Source organism: Epinephelus lanceolatus, chromosome 7 (genome assembly GCF_041903045.1).
Source record: "Epinephelus lanceolatus isolate andai-2023 chromosome 7, ASM4190304v1, whole genome shotgun sequence".
Classification (NCBI taxonomy): Eukaryota; Metazoa; Chordata; class Actinopteri; order Perciformes; family Serranidae; genus Epinephelus; species Epinephelus lanceolatus.
Genome location: NC_135740.1, coordinates 30954828 through 30977633, shown reverse-complemented (window position 1 = coordinate 30977633; position 22806 = coordinate 30954828). Strand labels below are relative to the sequence as shown.

General features: G+C 41.5%; 1 protein-coding gene across 3 annotated transcripts in view; it reads right to left on the bottom strand.

Annotated features, from left to right (window-relative positions):
• elf1 (E74-like ETS transcription factor 1) overlaps positions 1 to 22806 on the bottom strand; it is a 45963-nt gene that overhangs the window by 15783 nt on the left and 7374 nt on the right. The window contains exon 1 of one of the 3 annotated variants that reach the window (XM_033633218.2): positions 17231 to 17540. The exons of 1 other annotated variant lie outside the window; for it this stretch is intronic. The gene's annotated coding sequence lies outside the window, so the exon portion shown is untranslated. Of the gene's footprint in view, positions 1 to 17230; positions 17541 to 22806 lie in introns of those variants that run through there. One more of the 3 variants, XM_033633220.2, reaches the window with a different exon arrangement.

Here is a 22806-nt window from a genome sequence, read left to right as displayed (position 1 = left end):
TTAAATCAAGCCAAACACGTGATGCATGTCAGCCCCCCACCCCCTTCTTATTCCTATTGCTCTCCACTTTTAAAATCTCAATGAAGGCACAACTGCTAATCACACACTTTGTGCTGAAACTATTTGTCATTTAGGAAGTAATCATGTATAAACAACTATCTTCATAACCAGTTTCAAAACAGCACCAACTGAATTTTGGCCACTTGGAACACAATATTAGGCATTTTCGGACTGGAGCTTTTTCATAGTTTCAAGAACCCCCCTTTTAGCTGTGTCTGCACCACAAGAACAAGGAACGATCATAGTTGTTAGAGCGCTGTTTTGAGGGACTTTTTTAAGCTATTTCAGAGTAGATACTCTCACAGCACAAGAGGAACCATGAGTGATGCAAGTGTATGGTGACTGGTCGACCACAGCCAATGCAGCACCAGCAACCACCATCTTAAAAAACACCATAGCCATGTAGACAACAGACAACACAAAACACCAAACAACAGCTTTTAACTACAAACTTTGAAGAAATACGTGAACAAATGGACTGACAGTGAAGACCAGGTTATGCTGAGTATATGTGACTGTAAACACGATGCAAGACGATGATTTTGACTCGTCAACACAAAAGGGTCGTTGCTACACCAACTGCCAGCCAGCCTTCCTATTAGTGGTGCAAATAGAGCAAAAGAAAAATAGCCCTTGAAGGTATGAAGTTCTCGAGGGAGCTCGAGAACCTGTCAACCTATTGACATGTTATCATCCTAAGACGTTTTATGGCTAGCCTACAGTTGGCTATTTCCCTGATTTAAAGTCATGTTTTTGTCCACCTGATGAATTCACGTCATGTTTACTCTTATTTCAGCTCTAAAATATCTGCCTCTTTAGCTCCTAAATGCTCTACTATGTTCACCGGCTAGTCGCTAGCTATCTATGTCATCTGTTTGGTGCTGAACAGGTAGCATACAGTCATTTTTTGGAACATTTTTTGTTGAAAACAGCTGCCTGCTGCATCTGGAGAGAATTCTGATGAAAGCTGTATAAGTGAACCAGAACTGCAATGGTGTAAATCCAAAGCAATGAGCTGAAAGATGCTAAAATGCTCAATAAAGCTGAGCGAAAGCTGTGGTTATGACTCATTTGGCATTACACAGGCAGGTAATTATACACTAATGAAAACAAAGTAATGAGTATTATATTCCATTCCTGCCAATACATCCCCCTAAATCCTACACACTGGACCTTTAAGAAGCTTATCAAACAAAAATCTGTAAACAGCCTGAGCAATTTGAGGATTACTTTAATATCTTATAAAATAAATAAAATGATTGCTTTCGTTAATATTTGCTTAATTCAATTATTATTTGAACCCTAGGTCAACACATGTCAGTAGCCCCAAAGATAATCACCAATATGACTAAATGATAGTATGGCTCCATCATGGCCCTTCTCTGCAACCATGGTGACCTGATCTTTTTATCAGTCGCCTCTCCTCCGGTGATTACAGCTGTCTGTTATATATGGCAGGCTGGTGTGCAGCAGACTGAGGAGGAGCATGAAGCAAACACTGGCCTACTCCACCCCTACAGCATGGTGACTGCCAGTCGCAATAACAACCAATTAGAGTCAGGATTCATGAACAAATGGAGCATTCCCAGAAGGCCCTACTTCCCCCGCTTTAGTCTCTTCAGCTGAGCTCATTGTTGACCATGAAAGGAGGTAATTTAAGCCAATTGAATGACTATGCAATGACTCACCCTGCATGTGGTGAGTGCAAACATTGCGAGATGCGAGAAAAGGACCAGGGCAAACTTTACTTATCAGCCATTTTCAGCTCAGGTTACAAATATCTAGATTTCTTCAGGTGACATAGCAGGGGTGTTCTAGATTGGCTGCGCTACAGCGGTCATAGGGCTTGAAGATGTGAGAGAGCGGGTGGTATTCCTGGTATTTGAAATGAGTCCTCTCTGCACTCACTAAACACCTGCAAAGGCTTAAAAACTGACAGAAGCAGTGATTTTGCTCTGAATCACGCAGTGCTGAGAGACACATTTTAGTACTAACAGAAAACCTTAAATGAGTCCTGCAATGCTTTAGTTTTCCCGACTCAGCTGTGCGGAGAAACACCGGTGTGCAAGATGGCAGAAAATGCGTGGGCTTACCACTACCATGTTATTGAATGGTTGTCAGCACAGACATGCTGTTTTTGCAGGATCCTCTGGGTTCCTGTAAAGGAAATGACTCAGTGATATGAGGCTCGAGCTCATTCCTGGAGCCCTGTGATAGCTCATATGGGCATCAGAGGATCCTGGTCATCATTTCTGGACAGCAATTCCTTTTTGGGCATGTTATGGTACAGATGTCATTGAACTGCGCACAACTATGTGACAATAACACATTTAGCGCCAGGAAAAATAGTTGTGGCAAGGTAAAAACATGGCTTAGTTAAGGGAAATAATGAGAAAAGTAAGTAATGTCAGCTTATGTATATTCATCTATCCTATTTCAAGACAACAAGAAAGCAGGTAAAGTGGTGGTTGAATTATAGCAGGAGAAGGTCAAAGTGCTGGAAACATGTTTGTCAGAGCAAGAGTGGGTAGACGGTAATTAAGGAGTTGCATCAATGCCAGACAAAAAACACACAGAGGTGCTACACACACTATGTCAGCTCTGTAAAAACTGTTTTGAATACAGTATTTTACTTTGCATTCTACATTTTACTCACCACACAGTGTTGCACAATGCAGCATGTCTCACCATGTTCCAAACTCCACTTTATTGAGCTAAATAAAGGAGTGCTTTCACTGCAATCCTGAGGCCACACCATGCGTGTGGCGATAAAATTGCAGAGACGGGCACAGAGGCCCGCACAGAGACACTGGCTAATAGCACGCAGCTGCAGAACACAAGGCAGCAGAAACACAAGCGAGAGGGCACTGCGTCGGAGCCAGCAGCTCTGGCACCGTGTCTGTCTTAAAAGTGGGAGGCATTTGGCCTCTGCTGTGCCAGGGCCAAGTGAAGACTGAAAGAAAAACGTCACCTCGAGCCCCGGCTTTCAGAAGGAGAATGGAATTTAATCTCATCTCCTGTGAACCTTGTACTTTTCCACTCTGGGCTGGAGGCTCCAGGAGAAGGACCCATGCCTTCCTGTGACAACAGTTGTTTGTGCCAACTAATAGGCCTACACTATCACATTTGGCTTTGGCGTTAGTAGAATATTATGGTCTGTAGGGCAGGGATGAAAGCTCAGTAACGTCCCCAGTGACAAAAATTTTACAAAGGTCTCCAAAGACCAAATTCCACTTCTTTTTTGGTCAATTTTCATGCAAATATGTACGAGGCATGTTTCCTGCTGAGACGTTGCAAGCTGTTCTCTGTCCCATATATACTCAACTAACATGCCCTTTATCACAGCACAGTGTACTGGACTTGCTTGTTTCAGGGCATACAAGAGAAATAATGGCAGCCATAAATAGCAGGGACATATTTTAAAAGCGGGTAGAACACACACACACACACAAAAAAAAAAGAAAAAGAAAAAAAAAAAACACCCACAAACTGACCTGTGAATCTTGCACTCACAGGAACAGCATCACTGAACAGTTGGTTTCTGCTGCTTCCTGTCTGTTAAACCACACTCAGAAGAAAATGTCTTCCTCTGTGTAAGAGCGGAAAGTTCTCAACTCCCCCTCCTTCCTTCTCAAACAACATGCTATTGCTCTCGTAGATGTGAGGCTTGTGACATAGGTAGCATTTCCTACATGAATAATATAGTAACTATGTCTACGACTGACGTAAAGAAGATAAAAATAATCGACTTTCTTTGGACTGTTTTTAAATAATAACAAAGTCTGGTACGTTCACAATGAATTTCAGTGTTTTAGTCGCATGCAAGAGTCAAAATCTCCAGTACTTTAAGCACAGATGTGATGTAACCCATAAACACAACATGTTAGGCTGAAAATTTATTTCTAAAATATGATCTGCAAATGAGACACCGACATTTTCATGCCTGCTACACACTCAAGTTGTTTAATGACACTGATGGTGAATTAAAAAGGATCACAATAGTGCTCTCGAAGCCACACCTACCAATTGCAGACATGTCTTCCCCACAATGCTGACACAAGGTGTACAAACACAGACAGCATTACTAACCCCCCACCCATCCCCACACACGCACATGCACACACACATCCCTCACTGGGCCCCATGAGTCGGTTTTACAGAAATTCTCAGAACAAACTACAAAGTTCCTGTCACACAGTTTTCACTTATAGGTCAGACTGCGAGCGCATATCAGTACGCGAGTTGCAGTGTGTGCAACTACAGCACCCCGCAAACTTTTTATGAGCCACAGAGAACAACCGCCCTGGCCTAAAGCACGTACAAGCCATTCATTAACAATGTATAAAAATTCCATCTGCTGCATTAACTTCTGCTCCTGGTTAATAAGAACAAAAAATAACCCTGGAAATGTACTCATTCAAATCCTTCAAAGCTGCATGCGTCATTAATTTCCATATTGACTGTATTACTGCTGTTTTATCAGATGAATCCAGAACTAGCTTTTCACCACAGAGAAGCTTGTTTTAGCTTCACAGATGTGGCCCATTCGTCAAAAAATTACCCCCAGTGGCCTATTTCTATTATGTGGCAACCAGCCACATGTCACACATAGGAAGGACCAATGAAGTTGTGAAAACAGGACAGGAAATTGCAGCGAAGTTTTTAGAAGAGTTATCTGCACATGCAAACATCACAGTTTGATGTGCTGTGTGCTGCTGTGATGTCCACAAGGCTGTAAGGGTTTATTAGAGCATCTGGACATTATTAGTAAGATGTGGAGCGAGAAGACAAGGTGTGTCAGAGGAGGGGAAAGTGCCATCGTTTCAAAATTAACACTCAAGGCAACAAAATTTTGACAGCCTGTTCTTCCAGCTGATATGATCAACCGCTAGTGATGTTTTACCTTTTAACCGGTGAAAGCAACACCACACACAACCCTGGCATCAAAATGGTTTCTATATTACTCTTTGCTAATGAAAAAAGAACAAGGAGTGATTAAAGGTTTAGTAAGAGATCTGTTGGTGTCAGAGCAAAGCAAATCTTGGTATTCGCCCAACCAGGACTGGATCCAGACTTGTCCTAGCTATTAGAACACAACCCTCTCCACCGCAGGCCAAAGCATTGGCCTTTAACACTAAATGACAACACCTTCTCTAAAAATCCCAAAATAAGATGTGCAAATGTATATTTTAGAATACAAAGAAGCTTAGTCAAACAGTCCTTATTATTGAGTTTGTGTGCAGATCAGTATTCTTTCTATTTTGGTCTCTGCAGGCTGCAGTCAGACTTGGTGCTGAAATACATGTAGAGAAAAGCACTTAAAAAATGTCAAGCATCCATTGTTTCTTATAGATCTGTTTCTTTTCTGGTCAAATAACAACCTACGTTTGGGTTGACACATACTGTCATGAGGTCAAGCAGCAACAATGTCAAACACAGTCTCACAGAAATATGTGAAATTCTTCACACATTATGGTGGTGGGTACAAAATGCCTTAAAACATGAAAACACAACACTTAGTTAGGTTTAGAGAACACAAAAGTACTTAGTTAAGTTAAGGAAACGATTGTGGTTTCAGTTAAAATAACTACGTTACGGGGCGGGAGTTATGGTTTCACACAGGACACAGCAGTCCCCTGGTTGAAAGTCCATGTTTGTTTGACCCATCCCAACAACAAAAGATCCTCACTGGCTTTGCACTGGCATCATTTTCGTATTGCTGACACTTAATTTTTACACAGTTTGTGGAATCCACCATTAAAGTGTTGTTAGGACATCGTGTCCATTTCAAGTATTTCCATGAGACAGGGCTGCAGTATATGACACTGTTCAGGTGCTCTTGTCAAGAACACTGTGTTGCAGGAAATGTTGATCACGCCACGACCACGTCTACATAACTCTTTTACCATCTGCCCCAAAAAGACAGAAGACAGAAAATTTGTTAAGTTCTGGAGATCTAAAATGACATCATAAACAACATAAACGTGCCAGGTGGAAGCAGATATATCGCTCCCTACAGATTCACTTGTGTCTCAGCTTGATTACGTAATTTCAGATAATGATTCGTAATGATTCCAAGTAAAAAGACACAAAATGTAAGGGATAAAAACATGCAAGTCTGTGCTTGTGTGTGAGTTGCCTCACATTGCCCTGCTGATTCCTTTCTTGCAGACATATTTGAAATGCTTCATCCTGACTCTGCTGTTGTTTTGGCTGCTGTGTGGGAGCAATTTGATGCATGACTAGACTGGAAAAGCTAAATTCTCCCCTTTTTATACAGTAAGCAAACCTCCCACAGGCATTAGACATGAACGGGAGGCTACTGCACAGAACATCTGTAAAAGAAAAAATAAAACAATCATATACAAACCCTCCTAAAAAATAATAACCAAAGCTAAATTCAAATGCATAAGTGTTCCTTAGAGCAGTGCTACTGTGCATAATGTACTTGCGTTTTCACATGCCCATCCCTGATGTGTTTACATTCATACCGATACTAACATGTCACAGCACAGGTATACTGGCAGCTGCAAGGAGTAACAGAGGACATCATACCAATAAAATACCAGCAGGGTACTCTCAACCAAGCTTGAATAAAAACAAGGATGACATTCCTGTTGCTTTCTTAAACTATAAACCACGGTGCCAATTCTAACCCTGATAGCAGCCATCAGATTACGTAACTTCCCACACAGCAAATTTTCTCTAAGGGAGAAATTCCAGTTGGAGCTTATATACTGTACGAACTTTGCCAAGATACTTTCCACACCAGCCTTGCAGCACGCCACAAGGTACATGTTCAGATGGAGCTCTGAAATCTCAGGGATCCAAGTCTGAGTCAAGGTTGGTAACAGGGGACCCGGCTGCTGCAGAGGAGGCTGCATACCAAACAGGTCTGGACACAAGCAGGCTAATGTGTCCACCCATAGCCAGGCATGCAGCAATACGCCTAGAGAGGGAATAAAACCAAACATGAGATGAAATTATCTCATTTTTCTCTGCCTTGTCAAACACTTTGGGGTCAAGCTCTTCTTATCGTCCAACATTTTGGGCGCTTACTCGCTTTTTGCCAAGAGGGAGGTGATAAAATCTGCACCACTCTCACATCTGTACAGCAGGTATGTAGAAGGAGCCAGTGGCCAGTTAGCATAGTTTAGCATAAAGACTGGAAACAGCTGTCAACAGCTAGTCTGGGCTTAAAACTGACAAGATATAACAAATTATCGAGTGAGATTTGAAAGGTGCTGGTATTTTGTTCTCGTTGGACAGAGACAGGCTTGGTGTCTCCACTTGTTTCTAGTCTTTATGCTAAGTTAAGCTCAGACAGATCAAACCAACATCAAGGAACTAGTGGCGACGAAGGCCAACTGTTGCGTCGCCTCAGATAGCCTGTGTCTTGGGCAAAAAGTTGCACCTGAACACACCACACAGGCTACAGCCGATGGCCACCTAGCATGTACCTTCTGCGCCTTCGTGAGCAGAAATAACTCTCGCTAGCAGAAGGCAGTGATAGTCTATATTCAAAAAGGAAGACCGGAAGACCAAGAGGATGGATTCAAGATGCCAGTTAGCACATTTAAAACACAACCCAATGTTAAAAGGACAAATTATATTCACTGTGCAGTAGTGATCAACACAAACAATTATGAACAGTTTCTGCTGAAGAGCTCAATGGCTAAAAATCATCTTACTTAATATAACAAGTTTGTCTCAATCTCACGGTATCTTTACTTTAGCCATTAGTTTGCTTTCTTCACTTCCATTTCTCTTCTTGTACACAGAGCTGAACTACCATTTAGGGTGATTTCTCTCTCCAACACCTTTCCGCCTTCTCTAACACCTATTCCATACGCTGAATCTGTCAAAAAACGGATGACAAGGGCTGACTAGAGTCAATGATGCGGGACACACCACAAAAACTAGGGTGACAGATGCTCCCTGATGACGACTGACAGCCGACTGTTGGCTTGGTGCGTCAGGGCATCAACTGTCTCCAACAAAACAAATAAGGCTTTTTTCCAAAAATGTTGAATTATTCCTTTAAATCCACTCTCAATTTTGTCAGCTTACAGTATGTCACACTGGAGAATATCTATCTATTATGTATGATAACATGTCCTCTGTGTGAATGGCTAAAACACCATGAAAGCTTGAGCAAAGCCGTTTTTAAGATTCCCGCAGATCAAGCTTCAGTTTAGAAGCTAATAACGCCTAAATCAGCTCTTCTCATCTGATCCCTCGTAAAGCCTCGCAGATAGGACCACTCACACTGAGACAGCTTAGCCCCCTTCAAGAGAGCTTATCTGATTTCACACAATTGGATACTAGGTCAGTGTGGTATTAGGTATCACTGGCCAATGTTTCGATGTAATCTTGGAGCCAGTGAACGTCTGCCACGCTGCTGGATCTCAGGACCGCGGTGCTGAGTCATGATCTCAGCTGCATACTTCAAATAGGGACAAAAACTGTTAAGCCATGTGACTGAACTAACAAGCCTAAACTACTACTCGTGAGGTCATGTTTGGATTGCATGCTTTAGGTACTACATCATCGTCGGTTAACTTCTTGACATGTTCTCTGTAACTGTGTCTGAACTGTTACTAATCATGTAAAAGTCAGGATTACTGAACTAATCCCAGCCATTGTCATTTAGATCATGTATATCAGCTGTTGCAAACATCAATCAGAGGCTCGTTTCCCGTCTTTGGAGAAGTATCTGAGCTTGTACAGGAAGCAGAAGGACAGCCAGGTCAATATTTGAGAAGGCTTTATGAAATACGTTCATTTATGACAGTCAGGTGATGAGGAAGGTGCAGCATGGGTGCAGGAGATGAGGACAATAAAGTGCCTGGCTCAAGCGAGAGACGTGCTCAATCGTGTTATATAAGAAAATATTTACATGCTGTTATTGTTTAACCATATTAAAGACTTGTAATAATTATGTGCTGGGAGTGCAAGCAGATATGGGTTTAATAAAACTGGCTCTGTATCTACTTCTTTCTCAGGATACATACATTGACTACTTATGTACACACTAACCTCTGCCTCGGCACTACTTTGAATAAAGAGGCCTGACAATCAGCCTCCCGAGGGGCTGGGGTTATGTTGTTCTGACGAGAATCACAATGCAAAAACGCAAAGGTAAACAAGGAGTGGCTGTTGCTTAGGAACAAGCAGAGGGAGAGGGCTTGTAAAGTAGGCTGTGTGGTACAAGAAAGAGTGAGAAGGTGGGCCTCACTCAGCTCAGCCCGGTGTGTTTGCAGTGTTTGCAAGGACGCATGTGGAAGACAAAGCATGACGAGCATAAACAGACGACTGAGTGGATTTTAAAACTGCTTCTGCCTGCACTGCTCTTACTAAATGAATCAAAGAAATGAATTGTGAAATAAGTTAAAGATATTTGTTCAAGCAGAGATACTGTGACTCACTGAGAAACTGGAAGATTAAGTTGTTTAAACACCACTCGCACTATTATAAATTTTCAGATACAGTTATGAGGTTGTGTTAATGTGATGTAAATGGAGCTGCACTGGTGACAAGCAGTCGACTGCCATGAAAAGAATAGTTTAACATTTTGGGAAATAGGCTTCTTCGCTTTCATGCCGAGAATTAGATGGCACAATCAATACCACTGTGATATGCCTGGTAGATAAGAAGCTAGAGGAAGGAGACAGTTAGCTTAGCATAAAGACTCTGTCCAGGGCTGAAAACTGAAGCCAAAGCAGAAGTGTCAAAAACTGCTGTTTACAGGCGAGTACAAAAAAATGGCTTTGGTCTCTGAGGCTAATTTCCCTATTCAACACAGCTACAGAAGGGTTGATTTTTGTCTGTATGCCGATAGTGTCCTTGGGCTTTCGTCCAAATATGGTCACTTCTGGCTCCAAAAAAACCCCCAAAATGGCGATGTCACGGTAGCTACATCCATCATTTTAATACACTCTATGATCCAAAGGTGCAAAATCTGCCAGCCAGAACATTTCAATCTCACTAATTAACACATTAGGCTTTATCCTGTTTGTTTAATCTGTGCCAAGCCAAGAAAAAAAATGCAGCAAATAACAATCTATAAAATCACAGAGTTTCCTTTTTATATCTTCTGGTTATTGCGTGAATTGAACAAACAAGATATCATGTGTTATTTGGTGAACTTTGGAAGTTCTAGTAGGTGGATTTCATTACCCTGGACAAACCAGTCAACATGTTTCCCACTCTTTCCAGTCTTTATGCTAAGCTAACTAGCTGCTGCCTGTAGCTTCATATTTAACGGACAGATGTGAAATGGGTATCAATCCTCTCGTCCAACTCTTAGCAAGAAAGTGAATAAGCATATTTCACAAAATGTCAAACAATAGCGTTAAGTAAAAGTAAACTGTTCGATTTGATGTGAATGAGGCAGCACTACTGAGCAGCCATTAAGCTAAAATGTAAGAATTTACAGTTTCAACTGGGAGATGCTTGATGGGCAAATTTAAGGAGAAATGAAAATGTCACTGGAAAGTTACTGTCCCTAAAATCTGTCATTTTTTGCATGCAGCCCTATGAGTGTGAACTGACGTGTTCGTGGCATTCGTCTGTCAAACCTGAGGTTCGGCCTCTTGTTTTTCACACATCGTTTCCACCACACCAACCGCATGACAAATTTTCACAAAAAAGGCACCTTCATGCTTGTAAATGTGGCTCTGTGAGGCTCAATTTGAGCTAAATTAAATGCCCGAGCTTTCACCACAGTGTTCTCGTTCATGGTTAGAGAGCATTACATGAACATGCAGGAGAAGGTGATGAGAGGGAAAAAGTGACATTCAAACAGTATGACAGCAAAGCATCAAGGAAAAAGGAGGAGAGGTTTCAAGACAAACATAAATAAATTAGGAAACAAATGAACTTTAACTTCAGCCTCCATAACTAAGACCTTTCCACTCAGACAGGAGTTCAGCAGATCACTTGAGTGCTGGAGTCATTATGGGCATGGCCAGTTTTCCATATAGCAGCCTGCTGCTGAGGCTTGCAGACACAGACACCACTGCAGCTGGGTGTCTGGGACCAAAGCCTCTGAAAACCATGTGGGAAATCGATTTCCCTCTGTGCCTGGGTCAGAATGCCTCTTTGTACCAAGTGATACTGCATTAAAGCAGCATGCTGTTTAAATTAGCATGAGGGAGTGTGAGCGAGTTGGCAACGGACACCAGCTAAAACGTATTTCACTGAGGATGTCAGTTTTATGTTCAAATGCATCTCACAGCCTTTTTTTCAGGCATGTTACCTCAAGCAGGGTGGAACCAACATAATTGGAAAGAAAAACAGTGCAATGTAAATACGTCTCAGGCCACCGCATTATATAGTGCAGTGCTAGCAATTTATAGTAGTCAGCTAGCTGTATCAAATTCCCGTATTTACAATTACCATACAGTCACAAATATCCGTGCTTCAAACAACAACAGAGCCAACAGAAAGCTGTAATGGAAATTTTTATGAGGTTTACATGCTGCGTTTATCTGGCACAAAATAAACTTACACCTCAAACCTGCCTCCACCCACACAAGTACTACAACAGATAGACGTTAATCAAGATATATGCACTACCACGATTTCCATAGTAAAGCAGCTAACTACAGAAAATAGTGGAGTGTATTAAAAAACTTTAAAGTTAGTTATATGAACTGCAGGGTACTGAAAGGGAAGTCATTTCCAAAAATACAATTTAAATATTACAGTATTAGTAAGTTAAGTTAAATTCTAGTAGCTCATAAAACGGCTTCTTACCCTGCTGTCTGATGGCATCATCATAACCTGATCATCACACTATCTACTGACAAAAAACAACTTTTAATTCTGAAATTCACAGGAAGCACTTTGCATCCACTTTCAATTGTAAATCCAGCATTATCAATGGTGAAAGAAGTACTCAGATCCTTTACGAGAGCAAAACTAACAGGCAGAGGTGTGGACTTCAGTCACATGACTTGAACTCAAGTCAGACTCAAGTCAAAGTCTAAGACTTTAGACTCAACTTGACAATTCAAAACGTACTTGCCTCTTGACTAAAGATTAAAACGTTTATTTAAAGTGTGCCATGAATCAATTCATTTGACTTCATTTCTTGAATCAACTAATGTTAATGCTTTTTATTTCCAGCACTTTGTTTGAACCAATCTGACAGCATCCAATCAAGATGCGGGAGAGGAACATGAACTAATGTTACAATTCTGAGCACCAGCTGGAAAAAAACGACACCAAAGATAATTTTCTTTGTATACAAAAGTTGCCTGGTGGTCAACAGAAAACAAACTGCAGCATGAAAAACATGCAGGTCAAAAAATACATACTGAGAGGCACCATTTTCCAGCTTCCTTCAATATTTGAAGCTGCACAAAGAACGTCAAGTAGACTATTAATATAGTTAGCGTACTAATGCTTAGCTAATGTTAGCTTAACAACCAAGTAACTTTTTAACAAACTTGCTATAACAAAAAAAGTTAAGCAGTCATTATTTCTGTAAATTTAAATTTAACATATAATACTCTGTCGTTAAAATGGCATTACATTTGATGAAGAGCGCATTATGACTTGTTTTTGACACGGTTTGGTCGTTGATCCTGTAAAAGTGCAAATTTTATAATGTCATTATTGGTTTTGTGTGAAGACTCTTAATCTAAGAAGAAACTTTAACTATAGCTTTCAAAAAGGTGAAGTAAAAGGTGAACATTCCCTCTAAAAATGTGGTGGAGTAACTTAAAAGCTGTACTTAAGTACAGTAGTTGAGTTAATGCACTTAGTTACTTTCCACTACAGTAAGCTACTCGACTCTGCAGTACGCTAACCTATTTACAGCCACGTTCAGAGGAAAGTTGCTTTTACTTGCACAGAATCTGTGCCCTGACCGGCATGGTACGTTACATAACCAGGAGTGTTATCAAAAGGTGTGACCTGATATTCTGCATATCATCTCTCTCTCTCTCTTACACACATGCACACACACACACACTCTTTCTCTGTGTGTCTGAAAACATGGCGTTCTTGTCTTTCACCCATTCCTGCCAGGTGGGTGTTATGAGTCTCGTACAAGTAAGGGGAGAGAGTTCACATCTTTTACAGTGTCCAGTGGATTTAAGCTGGTTTTAATGTGATAAATTAGAGTGAAAATTTTGGCAAATGAGGCCCATCATCAAAAGTGACATGTGAAACTTTGTAGTTACGTGACATGGAGTGCACTCAGAGTCTTGTCTCTTCACCATACATCAACCACAAAAGCAAAAATAAAAATCTCTGACAGACCTATGCCAACCTTTGAACATTCTGGAGCATGAAGGTGTTCATCATCACTGAAAAGTCCAGCATTACATCACATCACATCCTTTCTTGTTCTCACGAAATATGAGACAACAAGAGGAATAAAAACCAACATCGCTGCTTCCCTGTTGCAAATCACGATTTTCAGGGCTGAAATCAAATCTGTCTGGATAGAGAAACACTGAGCTTTCTCTGGGCTCTGTGTTCAGATGTGATGATCACAGCTCTGGTTCGTTGTGTTCTTCAGAACAGCGGGCTGCCAGTCCCAGCACGCTCTGAGTGTGAGAGTTGCAACACGGGGAGACAGTTGCTCAATCGATTTCACTTTATTTATCAAGGGAGGGTTTCCTGCGCGTACCTGCAACACATTAACACCGATACACCACCGGCTTTGACCTGCCGAGTGTAGAGCAGCTGGAGACGCACAGTGTGTGTGCCTTGCTCAGAGGCACCTTGACAGCAGCCGTTAGGGCAGAGGAGAGTGTTACACATTAACTTTCCCCACCCAGTTTTTTCCAGCTGGTCAGAGGAGTTCAAACTTCCCGTCACAAGCCCACTTCTTCAAACTTTAAGCCTCCATCCACTCCAGAAAAAGAGAGTGCTACGGAAATTTAAATGGCACAGAAGAAATGGAGAAACTGACATGATGCATGATGCAAATTGATCCTCGAGCGATATAAAAACAGCCAAACAAACCACTGAAACAGGATAGGAGCCCTGACTTGGCTTTCACATGTTAACATTTTCCAGCCAGGTTTATTTAAAGATAATGACAGTGGGTAAACAAGGCCTATGTGTCTACAAGTTTCAGTTTGAGTCCACTGGTTTTCGGCATCCCCCTCAATAAATGGGCAGTTAACCAGGGGTTGTGGTAAAAGTAAGAGACCTGGTAGACAGAAGTGAAAGAGCTGAAAGTTATTAACATAAAGAGAAAGAAATCAGTCTCGTCACTAGACACTATGAACAGACACTTTTCTCTGTAATAACTTCAACCCAATCTCCAAGAAATACTGGCGTTGTAAGTTTTTGTAAACAACAGATACATTAAATGTCTTTGGCATAATGTAGCGAATATGTTAAAGTTTTATGTTTCTTTAGTTTAAACAACGCTGTGGTTAACATGGTTAGGTTTAGGCACAAAAACAACTTGGTTATTCTTAGGAAAAGCTCATGTTTTGGCTTAAAATACCCGCTTTTGATGGCACTGTGCTGGCAAGAAAGTCAGCAATGTCTCGGTAAAAAACAGCTGCTTTTGATTCCCTCTCCCAGATGGAAACACAGCAATGTCTCAGGTAAAAACAGTCGCTTTTCGTGGCACCATCCTGGCTGGAAATGCAGCAATGTCTTGATAAAAAACAACCACTTTTTGTGGCACTATCACTGGTAGAAACACAACGAGTCACTAAAAACACCCACGTTTGGTGGCTAAAAAGCTGCTGGAAACACAGCGATGGCTCACTCAACCCCCATTCCCTCCACCTACCCTTGACAATGTTAGCTCATGTACTCCATCACTTTAGAAACGTTGATACAATTCGTATGAAACTCACAAATGTAACATATCCATGGTTTGCAGAAACATACAATGCCACCATTTTCTTCTGGCAACCAGGCCGTATAACATCCAAGTTTAAAAGCTTCTTTATGCCACCAACTTACAATCAGTATATTAATACTTTGCCAATGCATTATGTTTGCATTAGTGCTGCCAAAAGATAGGACGACATGAACACAAAGAAAGAAATACTTTTGATCCTTCTTGTGATAAAGAACAGTTTGTACCTGTCCATGTGAAACTGAATCTGGCTTGTGTGTTTTGTTCAATTCAAGGCGTAGAAAAACAGTTTGTATCGAACTATACAAACTTGGCTTTAGGTCTATTCTATTGGAAGCATGTGTCTGTAACATGAAACTAGATAAATCCTCAATTTTTACATATCTCGGCATGCTAGGACTGTAGTAATAAACTCCACCCCACCTCCTCCTCTCGTCATGCCCTTCTCTTGCAACGCCTCCGTCATCTTGCCCAAGCATAATGATCTAATTACAGGCTAAGACTTGTTGACTTTGTATTGAAAGAGGAGCCTACCTGACAATACCGTCCAGCCCCCCTCTCTCTGCCTCCTCATCAGCCTCTGTGTCCTCTGAGTGAGACACAAATTAAACAGCATCTACGGTATGAGTTCATCCTCTGAGACGCGAAGGCCTCATTTACAATCCAAATCAGGGTGGGCACACAGTATGATGAAAAAGTTAGGGCAAATGCAAACTCATACCTACTCAAAGACAACAGGGCCATTCACTCACTGGGTCATGTGCTGATGCACAGCAGGTGATAAATACAAACAGAGTGCAAGGCCAATTGATCCAAATATAATAATAGCTCAGTGACGGAGCCGAAAGTACACAGATATTTATTTGGTATCTCTGCAGTGATCTGTTCTAAGTTGCCTGTCTTGGGCCCCAACTGCAAGTTACGTCAGACATTACATCAACAAAATCAATTCTGAATGCCAAACTGATGAAACAATCACAAGCTTTAGTCTTTTGCATATAACTATGTAAAAAATTGACCAAAATTGGATGGAAATCTTTTCTATAAGTGTAGTGCTCTGTGCAGCACGCAGCAGCAGCAATTGTAGACAGATTAAATAAAAAGAGGGTGTGAAATCGAGTTGTTGCTCAAACTGTAGCCATGTTGATTCAGTGATGTAGAATGTGCACATTGTCTGGTGTGGTCTAAAAAAGTGCAGAGTAGATTTCTGGTGAAACAGGAAGTGTGCTTTTATCTCTGCTGCACTGAGCAGCTTTTAGAGACAGATTCTCATCAGCATTAAGAAGAATATTTCAACTGGTTGCTGGGAAAAAAAAACCAACTGACTTTGGGGAAGGTCATCTAATTTCTGCATAAAAGAGGAAGCACAGTACTGTGGGTTCAAACTTCCCTCTGAGTTAAAATGAAGAGCCTCTACTTTACAAGATGAGCAACATTCTGTTCTGATGGCCTCAAGATTTTGATGCATGAGGCGGTGCATGACTGACTCCACGCACTAGACTGTGGAGAGCAACAACAGCAAAACCGCAGCAGTTTTGGTGTCAACTCAATGCAGCATTTGACATTTTAAATAATGGCTGTATTAGATTTGGAGAGCAATCACGGATCAAAATCGACATGGTGCGTAATTACTGATTACTACACCATAAAAAAATACATGTGGGCTTGGTCAAGGGGCTTGCAAAACGCTGTTCCCGCCCTTGCTTCAGCACACCCTTATAAGGCAACAACTCATAAATGAAAAGCAACAATCAGACACATCAGCAAAGGATCATTCGTAGTAGTTGTTAAAAAGACAAATGCAGAAATTCAAACCTATCACACGGTCTCACATGTTGTCAAGCTGTAGAAAGTGTCAGCCGAGTTTGAAACCGGTTGAGCGCCCCAACATTAAAACTTAATGTATAGAACTCCCATGATCATGGTTCTATAAATAGCATCTGCTATTAATTTGAACATAGTTTGATTTAAAGTATGCTTGGAAGACATTTGATGGGGAAAACATGTAACTACATATCACTGTACTTGCATGACTTGTTAAAGTTCACTTAAAAAAACCTTAACATGTCAAATGTGCCGATGAAAGAGCGACGATAAAGTTAAAGGTGCATTATGGCAAACTAACTACATAGCTGCGTGTCCACCAACAAAAACAACTCTACATTATGCAAACATATTAAGCCTTTAATACAGAAATACTTATTTAAAATTCTTGAATTTAAAAACTCCTAGAAATCCATTTTAAACCATTTGTTTCAACTAACATGAACCAACAAAATAGGTAAGGTGTGAAGAAGAGTAGGAATGGAAGAACTATTCATCACTAACCTCAAAGACTCAGGATTCGGGTGACAATGTCCATAATAGCACCCGAACAAGTGTCGATCACAGTAACCAATGAAAATCAAGAGTAAAGTAGACAACAAAAGGCAAAAAGGGGAATAATCCAAGGTGCGTTCAGAGGGGGACAAAGCTGTCTGAAGGTGTGGACCACTGGCCAGCCCCACACCTCTTTCTCACAGCGACAAAACAAAACTGGAGAGGAGGGAGGGAAAAAAAAGACAATGCAATGGCTGCTGTTAGAAGCAGAAAAAGGAGAAGTGTAGTGAAGCAACTTGTCCTCTCCCTATGAGTCACGCAGCACTGTCGCCATTGGTAGGGGAGCCCTGAGGAAGAGTGCTTTCACCTGGCCAATCAGCGATGAGTATCGGCCCTAAATGCAAATCCTTTCAGGTGAGTTCTTCATGTGGCAGGGATTGGACGGGGCTGCAGCGGGGGAGGGGAGAGCAGAGAGGTCCAACCAGAGGGCCACACCTCAAACAGCATGAAAGACGATAGACGGGTTTCTCCTGCAGAGGCGGAGGAGTGCTGGAGGTGCAGGTAAACAGTTGGGCAGGTATGCGCTTACTTTAGACTTTGACCATACAATAGGGGCCAGGCACGGTGATTAAAATCTGTGTGGCAGCTCAGAAGTAAAGTTCACATCTCTTTGTGTCCCATTAAAACATTCATAGTGAATTGTGAGTCTACTAGCCGTGTCAGGGAGCCAGTTACGCTGCTGACTTGTGGGGGAGTTGTTCTCCCTGTAACAGAAAGCCCCATAAAACAACTTCTACCAGTGGGAGGTACAAAGAAATGAAACTGTAAAGTCGACTGCGTTTAGGTATGAGCAAGTGTTTCACCTCAGAGGCCCGAAATAATCTCTCTTCCTCCTCCTCCTCCTCCTCCTCCTCCTCTGCTCTCTTCAAGATTCAGTGATCATGGGAAAGGTCCTGCTGTGAGCAATCATCACATGCAAGTTAAACTCAGGTATTCACGTCTCAAATTTTACATTTAAAGTTATTACATTATGCAGAAAGTGCCACGGAGCAGCAGCAGATGGTAACAGATCATTTTTACTGACACATATTTTTTAAAGTTCAGTGCGTACAGATATAGCCAAGACTTGATAAGAATCTTTATCAGAAATGACACTCAAGCAAACAGGAAGTGGTGGTCTGTGGTGAGTGGTGAGCACTCTGTGTCTTCAAACTCTCGTCTGTGCATCAATTTGTACACGCTTTCCACTGAAAAGCCTCACGTAGTGTATTCAACAGAAGCAAAAGTCAAATATTTAAATAAAACTTGGCTCAAATTGGGATTGTTGGGAAAGAACATAAACAAACACAAGACTTGGGAGATTGATATTTAAAAAATGAACCCATTAAACTCAATTGCAACTGTGGCGGGGTCTGTTTGTCAGGGACGCCCAAATCACCCTCTCAGTCTCCACTGAGTGCTCTCATCATCACATTAATTCTTCCTGGCCTCCTTTCAATGTAGTTCAGCTCAGAGTAGAAAGCAGCTGTTTGCCTCGGAGCAAATTGATAGCCTTGCTGTGGGGGAAAGTTACACCAAACAAGCCCCATTTATCACCGCCTTTGGAAATACTGTCCACAACCCCAGAGCCTTGGAGGAAACTGTTCACTTCTTGTGATATAAACTCTAAAGGCTAACGCACTGCAGTGCTGCCGAAATCCAGGACAACTATGTAAACATACAAAAACACACACATGCATGTACACAAGCAAATTTAATTCCTATGTTACTCCCCTATGTAAGCCTTACAGACGAGTTTAAAACAGTATCTGAGGCCTAACGGAGAGCTGCATACATTTAGTACAATATTAGGGATGTAATGCAAATAGGGGCGTTTTTATCTTTTAGGTTTTCTGCATCTTTAGTTCGCCCTTATTTTATTATGTTAAAATCCTATTAACATATTCACACAGTTTATCAGAAAGAAAGCCATCAAAGGAAACATTTTCAATAAACTGGGGAAATATTTTAGAGCTGCAGCACTGAGCTGTGACTGTAAGCTTTTATATTCCTGACACACAAATTCTGCATGTTCTTTACAAAATCTGAAAAAAGGGAGAAAACTGAAATGAGCCCGCGCTGCATTCCAGTGATCTGTTAATTGTGGGTAATCACCTGTGTCGGAAAAATATTTCCTCGACAGAGTCAGGGAGCAAACAAGTAGAGGAGAGGGTAGGGCATCACAAACACTTCATGGCTCTCCTTCAGTGAATACTAAGGAGCACGTGATATTCCTCTGTGTGTGCCAGTATCGTTTAAACTGTCCTTGAAGTTTTGGTTTGAGGATCTACGGTGACATGAATGAACTAAATGTCTGTACATGTCCTGTAAAGGTTTCATTGAGCGATGCAGAGCGAGAACCACCACCTACACCTGCACATCAGCTATAATTACATATTATAGATAGATATGTACTGTGTATAGGGCTGGGTTTCGGTATCAAGGAACATGAGCTCAAGGGGTAGACCTGGCCTCCAGATTCTCCCAGATCTGATCAAGCACTTGTAGGACGTGCCGATACCCCACCTCACAACCCACAGGACTCAAGGTCGTAGTGCCAGATACCACAGGACACCCCAGAGGTACTGTGTCCATGCCTCAAGAGTTCAGATGCCCCACTGCCGATTGGACTTAGCTCTGACCTGTGGAGGCAAGGACACAGGGCCTTTGGGGTACCAGTGCTCCCAACGGATGCTCGATCAGATTGGGATGTGGGGAATTTGGAAGCCAAGTCGATGCCTTGAGCTCTTTGTCATGTTCTCAGGCCGTTCCTGAGCAGTTTTTGCAGTGTGGCATGATGCATTGTCCTGCTGGGGGAGTGTCGTTGCCATGAGGGGGTGTACTTGGTCTCCAGTGGTGTTTGGGTGGCTGGGGCACGTCTAACGCCAGGACCCAAGGATTCCCAACAGAACATTGCATTGTAATAAGATGATCAATGATATTCGTTTCACCTGTCAGTGGTTTTAATATTGTTGCTGGTCGGTGTATATAGACGCATCTGATGTTTGGGCACAAACCGACACTAGACTGTTACAAAATCACAGCTCAAAAGTTTGGACTCGATTAAATAGAAACAGAAAAGCAGCACAAATGTTACTTAGTTACACCAGACACGCGTCTTTGCTCTGTGGTTTACAGTGTTTGTCGAGGCACATTCATGCCATCGAATCTAGACTAAACTGCAAAGCCTCATGAATGTGAATAATGTGTTATTGTGTATTTTTATAAATGCCAAAAAAAAAACTGTTTGCATGTATTCTCTCCAAAGAATTTACAATCCCTCCAATTATCCTCTGTAATACTGAACTCAAACTCCTCCAGAAGTGCGCAACAAATCACATCCACGCTCTGGGGAAAAAGCAATAAAAGTGAAGATGTTTAAATTGCTGGTGCTTCATGACATGTCAGTGGGATACAATTAAAATCAGCCCACAGTGTGAAAACACAAAAGGCCTGTCTCACATAGTACATTGTGCTCTCTTTATTTCTGAGTGGTGTATTAACTCAAGCCAGAAAAAGAGAAAGCTTTGATGAGTGATCAGTGCCGAGCCACGTGACCCTGTAGACTCAGACACACCTTTCCTTTACAGCCTGAGAATGAAAAAATTCTTGACTCTTTTGTACTAGCTCTGCACAACAGAGGCCAGCCAACAGAAGCGGGCCTCGAAGCCTGCGCTATGTCCCCATTAAAGGGCAGAGCACAGCAATACTGTGCACCACAAAGCTGATGTGGTTAAGGCCTGTGTCAGGGAATTCCCTTTATCCCAAAAGGGGGGCATGATCAATAATTGCATGCTGTTAATCTTCCTGCTTGTTTATCCAAATGTTAATGCACTTTTTAGCACCTAGATCCACATTATAATGCTAATATTTTAATTGCAATATAACAGTATTTGTGTTATTATCATTATGTTATTCAGGTTGCTACATAAATGTCAATGACAGTAAATTTTATGCTTAATTTATAGATAAAAGTTGAGTATATAGGTCCCTGCAAATACAGTATGACTAGTGCCCACTGCATTTTATATATTTGCCCCCATTCAAACTTGATTTATATGACACACTTTATCTAGGAATGAACTACATTTGTACCTGACAAACCATTCCACTATGTACTGCACTCAGAAAATCTAGATCACTCGGTGCACAGTTATTTTGGAGAGACTCATAAAACCTGACAAACATTTGGAACAATCCTTGACAAGATGAGATACGGGAGCCTTTGGAGGACAAACAGAATTATTTGTGTAGTTTCGAGGTCATCTGATGACTGCTCTAGCCGCTCAAATACAGATCAGGGAAGCTTTTAGACGAGGCTGAGGGACGCCTGCTAACAGGACAGAAGTGCATCCCACAAGAGATATACTCTGAGGTCAAAGAGAGGGCAACGAGGCTTCATAATTAACCCCGCTGAGATGGACAAATAATTATTCCAGGACAAAACACTCAAAAAAGCATCTGCCATGTGTAGATTGTTATGAAAGATTAAAGGGAGGTAAGGTGTTAAACAAATATTGCAGTTTAAAACTCTGCCAGCTGGTTGAGGTCAGACTTTATTGTTGCAACAATCTGGTTTGTTCAAGAAGCTGACGGCTAATAGTGCTGTCAAAACTTCATCATTCTCCGACAGTGAGCATCCTGAGCTGAGCCAGGATCTAACATGATTCACTGTGCTGATTGAGTATGACTATAGTATGACATACAGACCTGGTAAAGAGCTCTGTAGGTTTAGAGCTATAAACACAAAAATGCATTTAGTGTGCAACAGCTCATCCAACTGAATGTCGGTGATTCAGCAGCACCTCGGAGCAGACAATGATGCATAGGCCACAGGCCTTTAGCAGAAATATTTATTGTGCTATTTGATTTACCGAAGCTCTGATTTTGCTGCCTTGCCAGAACATTACGTGATTACTCTAAAATAAAACACTTTGGGAAAATCAAACCAGGAAGAAATAAAATAATTTGTGGACCGGATTTTAAGCTGCATTACTTTGGGGCAGCAGAAACAAGCTGTAAAACAACAGTGACATAATTATCACCTTTTCTGTGGGTAAGTAGAATTTGTTAGCAAAAGGAAACAGTTACAAAGCACCATTAACATCCACTTGGAGTCATGTGTCTGGCCATTTGATGAATGGAAGTCCAATATTTTCTCTTATTTTGCTCTTCATCACCTCCTGACAGAAATATCTGACTCTGTAGCTGCTAAATGCTCCACTATGTTAACCAGCCTGTCCCTAACTGCATCTGTCCGCCGATTAAAGTTGAGCAGGTAGTGTGTAGTGGGTTTACAGAGCTTCTTGCTACATACAGCTGCCTGTTGCATCTGGAAACGGTGTTGATGAGAGCACTGAAACTGAACCAAAACAGTAAATCTATCTATCTATAAGATGCTAAACTACTCCTCAGAGCTGAGGGGAACTGCAGAGTCAGGTGATATTTATCTGTGTTTCACAAACATGTAGTTATTTGATCCACTGTCAGCACAGAGAGGGGAGAATTCCCGCACACTGGCCTTTACTTGCAATAAAAAGTTTTTT